Source organism: Cervus elaphus, chromosome 20 (assembly GCF_910594005.1).
Source record: "Cervus elaphus chromosome 20, mCerEla1.1, whole genome shotgun sequence".
Classification (NCBI taxonomy): Eukaryota; Metazoa; Chordata; class Mammalia; order Artiodactyla; family Cervidae; genus Cervus; species Cervus elaphus.
The window spans coordinates 124,443,068-124,455,863 of record NC_057834.1 but is presented as its reverse complement, the minus strand read 5'-3'; the positions used below and the strand labels follow the sequence as shown (position 1 = coordinate 124,455,863).

General features: G+C 42.5%; 1 protein-coding gene across 6 annotated transcripts in view; it reads right to left on the bottom strand.

The window, feature by feature from the left end:
• Window positions 1-12,796, bottom strand: part of HIVEP3 (HIVEP zinc finger 3) — a 533,699-nt gene that overhangs the window by 355,031 nt on the left and 165,872 nt on the right. The window lies entirely within an intron of this gene.

The following is a 12,796-nucleotide window of genomic DNA, read 5'->3' as shown; positions in this document are numbered from 1 at the left end:
TAGGGAAGCTGGGGCTGGAACCCAGGATCCTGTGGCCTCACAGAAGTGCAGCCAGCACCTGTCACCCAGGCCCTGCCCTCAGAGGGCGCTCTGCAGAGTTGCCACACCCCAAACCGCAGGGATGGTCTGCTCTGGGCATTGCCGCTGTCTCCTCCAATTGCCTTTAAAATAGAGCAACTCTGGGTGCTGTGTTCCCTGTTAGAAACGATCCGGGAAAATTTTCTGGATTGTACTCTAGAGAGATGGGAGTTATTTTAAAGCAGAGTCAGACATGACCAGGAAACTTTAGATTCGAATTCAGTTTGTAAATTATTGTATGTGTGCTCAGTCGCTTCAGTTGTCTGACTGCAAACCCATGGACTGTAGCCTGCCAAGCTCCTCTGTCTATGGAATTTTCCAGGAAAGAATACTGGAGTGGGTTGCTGTTTCCTACTCTAGGAGATCTTCCTGACCCAGGGATTGATCCCACATTCCTGTATCTCCTGCATTGCAGGTAGATTCTTTATCACTGTGCCACCTGGGAAGCCCTTGTGGACTATCAGACAGGAGTAAAATCAGTCTTGAGTAGTTGGTAGAACCTTATATTTGCTAGGAGAAAATAGTCTTAAAAATGAAAAGTTACAGCTGGAGCAAGAAGGAGGTGGATGAGCAGAGGCAGCAGCTTTTACTATGGTGACTGCTGATGCTGACAATATCTATCACATGTCACTTCAAGATGTGGGGGAAAACATAACACAGAACTTTGGGCTCACAAATAGGTCTGAAGGAGCTGACAAGTCAACTAACAAAGGCTTCTGTGGTAGAAAAGATAGTCAGAATCTGAGCCCCTCTGTGCCTGCCCTCCTCCCTACTGTGACTGCAGCTGGCATCTCAGCCCTGCTGCCTGTGAACAGACAGGAAGATGGATAACTACCCGGCTCAAAGTTCACCATCAGAGGAAGATACAAGGCCAACTTTCTAGGAATCTTCAGTTCCACTAACACCGACAGTTCTCAGAGTATGGGGTGCAGATGCCCTAAGTCTGTGGACAATGAACTGGAGGAACGGGGGGTGAACATGTCTTGGTCAGGGGAGGGGACGAAGATCCCAGCCCTTCCATCTAGGCCACTGCTCTTCAGAGGCTTGTTTTCTGGCCAGTCCCCAGGGCTGGGGGTCATGGGCATACACCCTGAGAAAACCATAATTCAAAAGACACACGTATCCCAGTGTTCACTGCAGCACTATTTACAATAGCCAGGACATGGAAGCAACCTAAATATCCATCGCCAGAGGAATGGATAAAGAAGATGTGGTACATATATACAATGGAATAGTACCCAGCCATAAAAATGAAATCAGGTCATTTGTAGAGATGTGGATGGATCTAGAGTCTATCCTACAGAGTGACGTTAAGTCAGAAAGAGAAAAACAATATATTAACATATATTAAACATATATAAAACATATATTAACACATACATATGGAAGCTAAAAAAATGGTACAGATGAGCCTACCTGCAGAGCAGGAATAAAGATGTGGACATAGAGAATGCATATGTGGACATGGGGCGGGGAAGGAGAGGGCGGGACAAATTGGGAGAGTAGGATTAACATACACGCACTATCATGTGTAAAATAGATTGCTAGTGGGAACCTGCTGAATAGCACAGGAAGCTCAGTTCTTGCTCTGTGATGACCTAGAGGGGTGGGGTGGGAGGGTGGGATGGAGGCTCCAGAGGGAGGGAATATGGGTATACATATAGCCAGTTCACTTCATTGTACAACAGAAAGTAACACAACCTTGTAAAGCAATTAGACTCCAATAAAAACAAACAAATAGAAACCACTGGTGCCACTGCCTCAGCTGCAGTAGGTGCGAAAGACCCTCCCTTCTCGATCCAGAGCAGGACACCAAAGAGGTCAGGCTGACCTGCAGCTCTGGGTCCAACCCAGACCAACTGCTGCCTGGCCTGCCTCCTGGCCTCTGAAGCACGGCTGGTCCCGATGGCAGGCTACTTGCTGAGGAGTCACTCCTTGTGGGATTCACTGGGTCTGGATCCAGAACCCGTCTGTCTTGCCTGAGGTAGAAGGTCGAGTAGGTTCAACAAGATAACCCCTGTCTCCTAATTTTTCCCTCCCCCACTACCTTTTCAGCTCCAAATCAGCCTTCCTCTCGATCAGTTTCTCTCTGACTTTGACTGACCTCTGGGGTGCTGGGTATTTATTGGAGGAACACAGCTGATGCATAAGGCACTCGGAGAGGCAGGAGGCTGGTCTTCTCCCCCAGCTAACTAACCACCCCTGGACAGCCAGCAGCACAGTGAGTTCCTGATGTGCTAAGGTTCGTTCAGAGGTCACTTGAAGAGCTGGACAAGACTCTAGAAGTCCTCACTCACCATATACATCCTGCCTTAAAGGCAGACTCTCTCTCAAGGGTGATCACTGCTGGGAGACCTATGACAGGAAGGGCAGCCTCTGAGTATTTCAAACACAATGGGCAAAACTGTGACCTGCAGAGTTTCTCCAACACTATCTCCCCCCGGATTAGATTCCTCACAGCCACCCTGACGGACAGCGAGGGCAGGTTTTTCTAATCACTCAGTCTTTTCATTTATTTATTTTTGGATGCACTGGGGTTTCCTTGCTGCTCCTGGGCTTTTTCTAGTTGCAGCTGGGGGGGCTACTCTTCATTGCGGTGCTCGGGGTTTTCGTTGAGGTGGTTTCTCTTGTTGTGGAGCACAAGCTCTAGGGCGCAGGCTTCAGTAGTCATGGCACGAGTTTAGTTGCCCCATGGCGTATGGGATCTTCCTGGACCAGGGATCAAACCTGTGTGCCCTGCATTGGCAGGTGGATTTTTAATCACTGGACCACCAGGGAAGACCCAATCATTCAGTCTTTAAAAGGCTACTGAAGATATTCCCTCTCAGAGAGGCGTGCTCAGCGGAGACCCTGGGGAGCACACTGTTCTGTATTGGGTATTCCTGGACCAGGTGCCCCCCCAGCATCCTGGAACACCATCTTCCTAGAAGCTGCAAGAAGTGGAATGAATGGGGCATTCTTGTCTTGACCCCAGTTTCTCCAAGCCATCATCTGCCTACAACAAGCTTTTCCTGTAAAGGGTCAATAGGAAATGTTTTAGACTTGGCAGGGTCATATGCCACTTCTACTGCATACTCTATTCCTTCAGGGTCTTTAAAAAAAACAACAACTCTTTGAAAAATGTAAGAACCATTCTTAGCTTGAGGGACTGAGCAAAAATGGGCGGTAGGCAGATCTGGCCCACAGGCAGGCTGCAGTTTGTAGACCCCTGGCAAACAGGAGGAAGCTGCAACATTTTTTTTACTGGTCTCCACCCAGCGGCCCCTTGCCAGCTTCCCTCCTTGCCCTGATGTCTCTAGACCCTCCCCCAAGCTGAGGGACTGCCCCTGACACTGCTCCAGCTGCACCTGGCATCTGTGCTCAGACCGAGGGCAGCCTCTCCGCAGCACACATTTCACTGAGAAAGCACACTGTACAGATGCAGACGGTACGCTCTTCTGTCCTCCGTGTGGTTAACCCCAAGATGCTGAAGGCCCAGGCAGCCCCGTCCTGCACTGAGCGGCCTCACCTGATCACCCAGGTACATCCGCCTCCCTGCCACGGTGGTGCTGTCTAGTAAACGACTTAACTTGGGTCCATTCTACTCTTCCTCCTATTCAGTACAGGACAGGCAGACCCAGAGCATGGCAAATCCCACCAGTTCCATCTCGGAACAAGGTCAGGATCCATCACTTTCCTCGTGTCCACTGCTGTTACCTAGGCCACACCACTTCTCCCCAGACCAGGCTTCCATCTAAGCCCACTCCTTCCATCCCTGCCCTTCTCCCTCCCCCTTGCTTAAAGCCTTCAAGGGTTTCCCATCTCTTTCAGAGTAAAAGTGAATGCTTATGAACAATGAAGGTGCTTCCCAGGTGGCACTAGTGTTAAAGAACCTGCTTGCCAGGGCAGGAGACATAAGAGATGTGGGTTCAGTCCTTGGGTCCAGAAGATCCCATGGAGAAGGGCATGGCAGCCCACTGCAGTATTCTTGCCTGGAGAATCCCAAGGACAGAGGAGCCTGGTGGACTACAGTCCACAGGGTCGCAAAGAGTCAGACACGACTGAGGCGACTTAGCTTGCACACATGAACAGTGAAAATAATGCTGAGGTCCTTCCACTGGCCTACTAAGTCCCCTGGGTCTGCGTGGATACCTGCCTGGCCTCACCTCCCATCTCCTCCTGGCTAATGCCAACTCTAACCACGCTGGCCTCCTTCCTTACCCAGGTTTTCTTTTTCCTCTTAGCACTGATCACCAACCGTTTACATAATTTTTCATGTTTTTTTCCCTCTTTGGTCTTACTTTTAGCTTTTCTCACTAGAATATAAGCTCCATCAGTGAGAGGTTTAACTTCTACAATGTGGCACCCTAGGGCAAAGTGCCCAGCCCAGAGTAGGGGCTCCACAAACACACAAATATCTGTAGAATGCATGGGGACAGGTCCGCTGCTGATGGGGGAGAGATGGCAGCATTGCCATGACACTATGTATTCATCTGCACTTGGATACCTTTATGCAAATAAACATCTGGCTCTGAAGTCCCCTTAGGACAAAACAATGAAAACAGATCCACCCCTGGAGCCAGCAGTCTCAAACTGTTTATATTCAATCCTAAAGCAGCAACAAACTCATATTTCAGCCAGACTAACCAACTATCCACAGGAAAAAACAAATGATTGCTTCAAGGTTTAGAACACACCTGCTCGTGGTTCTTCCTCACTCACCACAACCATACAGCAGGCCCAGAAAGAGCAAGGGGAGCTCCGGCTTTGCTGGCAGGTTAGATTTCAAATCCTAGAGTTGCCTGTACAAGTGGTCTGATTCTGGATGCAGTATCAAGCTATCCAGGCCTCAGTTTTCTCATCTGTTAAATGGAGATGTTGTTTTTATCACTGTTCAGTTTCTAAGTCATGTCTGACTCTTTGCAACCCCATGGACTGTGGCATGTCAGGCTCTTCTGTCCTCCACAGTCTCCCGAAGTCTGCTCAAACTCATGTCCATTGAGTCAGCAACGCTTTCCAACCATCTCATCCTCTGTTATTCCCTTCTCCTGCCTTCAATCTTTCCCTACATCAGGGTCTTTTCCAGTGAGTCAGTTCTTTGTACCAGGTAGCCAAAGTATTGGAGCTTCAGCTTCACCATTAGTCCTTCCAATGAATATTCAGGATTGATTTCCTTTAAGATGCACTGTTTGGATCTCCTTGCAGTCCAAGGGACTCTCAAGAGTCTTCTCCAACACCACAGTTCACGAGCATTAGTTCTTTGGCGCTCAGCTTTCTTTATAGTCCAACTCTAGCATTCATACATGACTACTGGAAAAAATTCAACAACCCTACCTATAAAGTAAATTTTTATACTGTACTAGTGCCATGATCATAAATTTGAAAACATGTTCCTTCTGGAGAAAAAGACAATTGGCTTCAGATGTTATGAAAACGTGAATTATTAAGGAATAGACATTTTAGGTAAGGAATTTAGAGAACAATTAATAAGGAGACAGCCCAAACGACATCTAAACAGCTTTGAAAAGCAGAACATGAGTATGGGTGACAGTAAAACAAGAAAGCTTTGCTTCAGATGTGAGTCGGAAGTCCAAATGTGTATGTTTCAACGCTACTCTCTCAAGTCATCCCAGTCTCTCCTTCCCCTGTTGTATCCAAAGTTCATTCTCTATGTCTGTGTCTCTATTCCTGCCCTGCCAATAGGTTCATCGTTACCATTTTCTAGATTTCATATATATATGCTTTAAAATATGAAATTTGGTTCTCTTTTTCTGACTTATTCATTCTGTATAATAGGCTCTGGGCTCATCCACTTAACTAGAACCAACTCAAGTGCAAAAAGTTCCTTTTTATGGCAGAGTAATATTCCGTTGGATATATGTACCACAGCTTCTTTATTCATTCATCTGTTGATAGACATCTGGGTTGCTTCCATGCCCTAGCTATTGTAAATAGTGCTGCTATGAACACTGGGGTATATGTGTCTTTTTCAATTATGGTTTTCTCGGGGTATATGCTCATTTGTGAGATTGCTGGGTCACATGGTAGTTTTATTCCTAATTTCTTAAAGACTCTCCATACTGTGCTCCATAGTGGCTGTATCAATTTGCATTCCCACCAACAGTACAAGAGGGTTCCCTGTTTTTCATATCCTTTCCAGCATTTATTGTTTGTAAATTTTTTGACAATAGCCCTTCTGACCGGAGTGAGGTAATACTTCATTGTAGTTTTGATTCACATTTTTCTAATAATGAATGGATTTCCCTGGTGGCTCAGATGGTAAAGAATCTGTCTGCAGTGTGGGAGAGCCGGGTTCAATCCCTGGGTCAGGAAGATCCCCTGGAGAAGTTCATGGTAACCTACTCTAGTATTCTTACCTGGAGAATCTCATGGACAGAGAAGCCTGGTGTCCAAAGAGTTGGACACGACTGAGTGACTAATACTTTCTACTTTTCTAATAATAAGCAATGTTGAGGATCTTTTCGAGTGTTTGTTGGCCATCTGTATGCCTTCTTTGTAGAAATGTCTGTTTAGGTCTTCTCCCACTTTTTGATTGGATTGTTTGTTTTTCTGGTATTGAGTTGCATGGGCTGCTTACATATTTTGGAGATTAATCCTTTGTCAGTTGTTTCATTTGCAATTATTTTCTCCCATTCTGAGGGTTGTTTTTTCATCTTGTTTATAGTTTCTTTTGCTGTACAAAAGCTTTTCAGTTTGATTAAATCCCACTTATTTATTTTTGTTTTTATTTCCATTACTCTAGGAGGTGGGTCTGGAGAAGGCAATGGCATCCCACTCCAGTACTCTTGCCTGGAAAATCCCATGGATGGAGGAGCCTGGTAGGCTGCAGTCCATGGGGTCACTAGGAGTTGGACATGACTGAGCGACTTCACTTTCTTTTCACTTTCATGCATTGGAAAAGGAAATGGCAACCCACTCCAGTGTTCTTGCCTGGAGAATCCCAGGGATGGGGGAGCCTGGTGGGCTGCCGTCTATGGGGTCGCACAGAGTCGGACACGACTGAAGTGACTTAGCAGCAGCAGCAGCAGGAGGTGGGTCAAAGAGGATATTGCTGTGATTTATGTCAAAGACTGTTTTTGTCTATGTTTTCCTCTTAAGAGTTTTATAGTTTATGGCCTTACATTTAGGTCTTTAATTCATTTTGACTTTATCTTTGTATATGGTGTTAGGAAGTGTTTTAATTTCATTCTTTTACATACAGCTGTCTGGTTTTCTCAGCACCACTTACTGAAGAGACTGTCTTTTCTCCATTGCATATTTTTGCCTCCTTTGTCAAAGATAAGGTGCCCATAGGTGTATGAGTTTATCTCTGGACTTTCATTCCTGCTCCACTGATCCTTATTTCTGGCTTTGTGCCAGTACCATACTGTCTTGATTACTGTAGCTTTGTAGTATAGTCTGAAGTAAGGAACGTTGATTCCTCCAGCTCCATTTTTCTTTCTCAATATTCCTTTGGCTATTTGGGGTCTTCTATGTTTCCATACAGACTGTGAAATTGTTTTTAATTCTATTGTTTTATAATTGTTTTATAATTCTATAAAAATGCCATTGGTAATTTGATGGGGATTACATTGAAACTGTAGATTGCTTTGGGTAGTATAGTCATTTTCACAATATTGATTCTGCCAGTCCAAGAACATGATACATCTCTCCATCTATTTGTGTTGTCTTTAATTTCCTTCATTAGTGTCTTACAGTTTTCTGTATACAGGTCTTTTGTCTCCTTGGGTAGGTTTATACCTAGGTATTTTATTCTTTTTGTTGCAATGGTGAATGGGATTGTTTCCTTAATTTCTCTTTCAGATTTTTCATTGATAGTGTATAGGGATGCCAGGTGTTTCTGTGTATTAATTTTGTATCCTAAAACTTTACTAAACTCATTGATTAACTCTAGTAATTTTCTGGTGGCATCTTTTGGATTTTCTATGTATAGTATCAAGTCACCTGCAAACAGTGAGAATTTCACTGCTTCTTTTCCCATATGGATTCATTTTATTTCTTTTTCTTCTCTGTTGTGGCTAGGATTTACAAAACTATGTTGAATAGTAGTGGTGAGAGTGGGCACCCTTATCTTATTCCTGAACTGAGAAGAAATGCTTTCAGTTTTTCACCATTGAGAATAATGTTTGCTGTGGATTTGTCATATATGGCCTTTATTATATTGAGGTAGGTTCCATCCATGACCATTTTCTGGAGAGATTTTATCATAAATGAATTTTGGCAAGAGCTTTTTCTGCATCTATTGAGATTATCATTTGGTCTTTATCTTTTAATTTGTTTATATGGTATATCACATTATTTGATTTGTGCATATTTAAGAACCTTTGCATCCCAAGGATAAACTCCACTTGGTCATGGTGTGTGATCCTTCTAATGTTTTGTTGGATTCTGTTTACTAGTATTTTGTTAAGGATTTTTGTGTCTATATTCATTGTGATATTGGCCTGTAATTTTCTTTTTTGTGATATCTTTGATTATGGTATCAGATAATAGTGGCCTCATAGAATGTGTTTGGGAGTGTTCCTTCCTCTGCAATTTTTTAGAAGAGTTTGAGGATAGGTGTTAGTTCTTCTCTAAACATTTGATAGAATTCATCTGTGAAGCCATCTGGCCCTGGGCTTTCATTTGTTGGAATATTTTTTATCACAGTTTCAATTTTGCTGTTTGTTCATGATTTCAGTTTCTTCTTGGTTCAGTTTTGGAAGGTTGCACTTTTCTAAAAACTTGTCCATTGCTTCCAGGTTGTCCATTTTATTGGTATAGAGTTGCTCTTAGTAGTCTCTTATGATCCTTTGTATTTCTGTGTTGTCTGTTGTAACTTCTTTATTTTCATTTATAATTTTATTGATTTGTGTCTTCTACCTTTTTTTCTTGATGATTCTGGCTAGTGGTCTGTCACTTTTGTTTATCTTCTGAAAGAATCAGCTTTTAGTTTTATTATCTTTTCTATTGTTTCCTTTATTTCTTTTTCATTTATTTCTGCTCTGATCTTAACAATTTTTTTTCTTTCTACTAATTTTGGGGTTTTTCTTTTGTTATTTTTCTAGTTGTTGTAGGTGTAAGGTTAGGTTGTTTATTTGATGTTTTTCGTCATTTCTTGAGGTAGGTTTGTATTGCTATAAACCTCCCCCTTAGAACTGCTTTTGCAGGACTTAAATTTACTAAAAGAGGTTAATTTATGTATAAATTTAGGAATAAAGGAAAACAATAGGATGTATAGCAACTGGCAGAAGGTTATTTTCCCTGATAGACAGCCCCATGTGAAAGACGAGAGGACAGGACTATGGGTGTTCTCCTGGGATTGGGAGAGGTACTGAAGAATAATGGTTAAGCGGAAGGTGGAAAGAGCCAGACTGCCTGGGATAGGGTCTTGACCCCACCACTGACTAGCTGAATGACTCTGGGCAAGCTATGGAACCTCTCTGTCTTCTAGTTTCCAAACTGGAAATTGGAAATAATAAGAATATTATCTTCAGATAACTGAATTAATAATGAAATGAGTTTGAACATATGAACTGCTTAGAACAGTGCCTTGCACATGCTAGGTACACACAATGTTAGTTACTTTTATGCTTTTGAAGAATGAGCAGAAAGCTAGCTTAAAACCAACGAGTTTGATGTGCTTTCATTAAGTCTGCAAACCACTCAGAACAAATCTCCAAGATACCCTATTACTTAAGTAAGTCAAGGGCAAGTGACGGTTTATTTACTTCAACTTTCCAGCCTCAGTTGCAGTCATAATCAAGCTATCATAATAAAATACCACAGGCTAAGTGGCTTTAACAACAGATGTTTATTTTCTCACAGTTCTGGAAGCTGAAAGTCCAAGATCAAGGTGCAAGCAGGTTTGATTTGTTCTGAAGCCTCTCTCCTCAGCTTGCAGGCAGCCACCTTCTCACTGTGTCCTCGTGTGGCCTTTCCTTTGAGCACTGCAGTCCTGCTGTCCCTTCCTCTTAAGAACACCAATCCTATTTGACTAGTCCCCTCCCCCTCACGACCTAATGTAACCTTAATTACCTCTTTCAAGGCCCTATATCCAAATACGGTCACACAGAGGTTAAGGCTTCAGCACAAGAACTTGAGAGGAGGGCATAATCTAATCCATAACAACTGAAATGGTAAGAATGCCACATGTGTGTCTGTGTGTGCTTAGTCACTCAGTCATGTCCGGCTCTTTGAGACCCTTTGGGTTGGAGCCCACCAGGCTCCTCTGTTCGAGGGATTTTTCAGGCAAGAATACTGGAGAAGATCACCATTTCCTCCTCCAGGGGATCTTCCCAACCCAAGGATTGAAACCATGTCACTTGTGGGCAGATTCTTTACCCACTTAGCCATCGGGGAAGCCCTAAGAATGCTATGCTCATCTAAAATAACAGCTGGACCTACAGACAAAGGATTAATCTCAAAAATATACAAGCATCTCCTGCAGCTCAATTCCAGAAAAATAAATGACCCAATCAAAAAATGGGCCAAAGATCTAAACAGACATTTCTCCAAAGAAGACATACAGATGGCTAACAAACGCATGAAAAGATGCTCAACATCACTCATTATCAGAGAAATGCAAATCAAAACCACAATGAGGTACCATTACACGCCAGTCAGGATGGATGGCTGCTATCCAAAAGTATACAAGCAATAAATGCTGGAGAGGGTGTGGAGTAAAAGGAACCCTCTTACACTGTTGGTGGGAATGCAAACTAGTATAGCCACTACGGAGAACAGTGTGGAGATTTCTTAAAAAACTGGAAATAGAACTGCCATATGACCCAGCAATACCACTTCTGGGCATACATACTGAGGAAACCAGATCTGAAAGAGACACGTGTACCCCAATGTTCATCGCAGCATTGTTTATAATAGCCAGGACATGGAAGCAACCTAGATGCCCATCAGCAGATGAATGGATAAGGAAGCTGTGGTACATATACACAATGGAATATTACTCAGCCATTAAAAAGAATACATTTGAATCAGTTCTAATGAGGTGGATGAAACTGGAGCCCATTATACAGAGTGAAGTAAGCCAGAAAGATGAACACCAATACAGTATACTAACGCATACATATGGAATTTAGAAAGATGGTAACGATAACCCTATATGCAAGACAGAAAAAGAGACACAGATGTATAGAACAGACTTTTGGACTCTATGGGAGAAGGTGAGGGTGGGATGATCTGAGAGAACAGCATCGAAACATGTATATTATCAAGTGTGAAACAGATCGCCAATCCAGGTTGGATGCATGAGACAAGTGCTCGGGGCTGGTGCACTGGGAAGACCCAGAGGGATCGGATGGGGAGGGAGGTGGGAGGGGGGTTCAGGATGGGGAACACATGTAAATCCATGGCTGATTCATGTCAACGTATGGCAAAAACCACTACAATATTGTGAAATAATTAGCCTCCAACTAATAAAAATAAATGAAAAATATTTTTTAAAAAACGTAAAATAAGAGCTGAACCAAATAACCCCCTCAAGGTGTTTTTATACCTAGAGTCTAAGATTTTATTTTGTACATCCCAAGGTGCCCAGTACAATGACAAGCAAATGTTTAAAGTTTAGGAAATGCTCACTGAATTAATTTATAATGAACACTATTTAAGGCTGAGAAAACTGTGTACCTTCCAAAGTCTATACATCTTATTGTTCACCATATATGTATATGTGGCTATGTGTATAGATACACACACACACACACACACACACACTCCCAGGAGAACAAAATGCAGTAGTGAGGAAGAGCTGCTTGATGAAACTGAAGCTAACTATACATAATTATCTCTGAGATCTTCAGACATTAATCCAGTGATGAACACAATCCCACAGAGGACAGCATCAGTCTCACCTTCTGAAATAGCCAGCTTTCAGTGGAATGACTTCACTATTTCTATGAAATATTGTTCTGGAATCTATGCATTATCTGACAACTCAGGCAATAAAATAATAGTCTTATCAATGATTTCAGAACAACTTCAATGGGTTGATAGGAGAAAATATTGCAAACAGACAGGAGAGACTCAAAGTCAAGAAGCTCAAAATCCTCTGCTGCTAATATGGCAAAATCCAGGCAAATCAGTAAACCCAGACTGTCAACAGCAAATCTCTATACACTAAAAAACTTTTAAAGAAAACTTTTATATTATACTTATTGGGTCCTTTCATAAAAATCAACTTTACTGAGGTATAACTTACACATAATACAATCTATATATTTCAAGTGAACAGTTGGATGTTTTTGACAAATGCATACACTGGGGAAACCATTATCTGCAATCAAGAGGCAGCAATTTCCATAATCCCAGAAAGTTCCCTGATACCCCTTCCTGGTGAGCCCCTGGTCCTATCTCCCCCACCCTACACCAGAACAACCATTCTTCCACTTTCCCCTCACAGAGTAGTTTTGACTATTATGAGATTTCATATAAGTAGAATTATGCAATATATACTCTTTTATATCAGCTTTTTAAACAAAAAGAAAACCCATGCCTGTCCTTGCCTGTATCCACAGTTTATTCCTTTTATTACTGAATTGGATTCCTGCATGTGAGTGTATAATAAGTTGTTTATACATTTCTCTAGTTGATGGGTGTTTGGGTTTAGATTACTTCCAATTTTGGATTATTGTGAGTAAAGCTATTATGAACATCCATGTACCAGTCTTTTTGCCAACATAAATTTCTCTTGAGTAAATACCTAGGTGAAAAATTGCTGGGC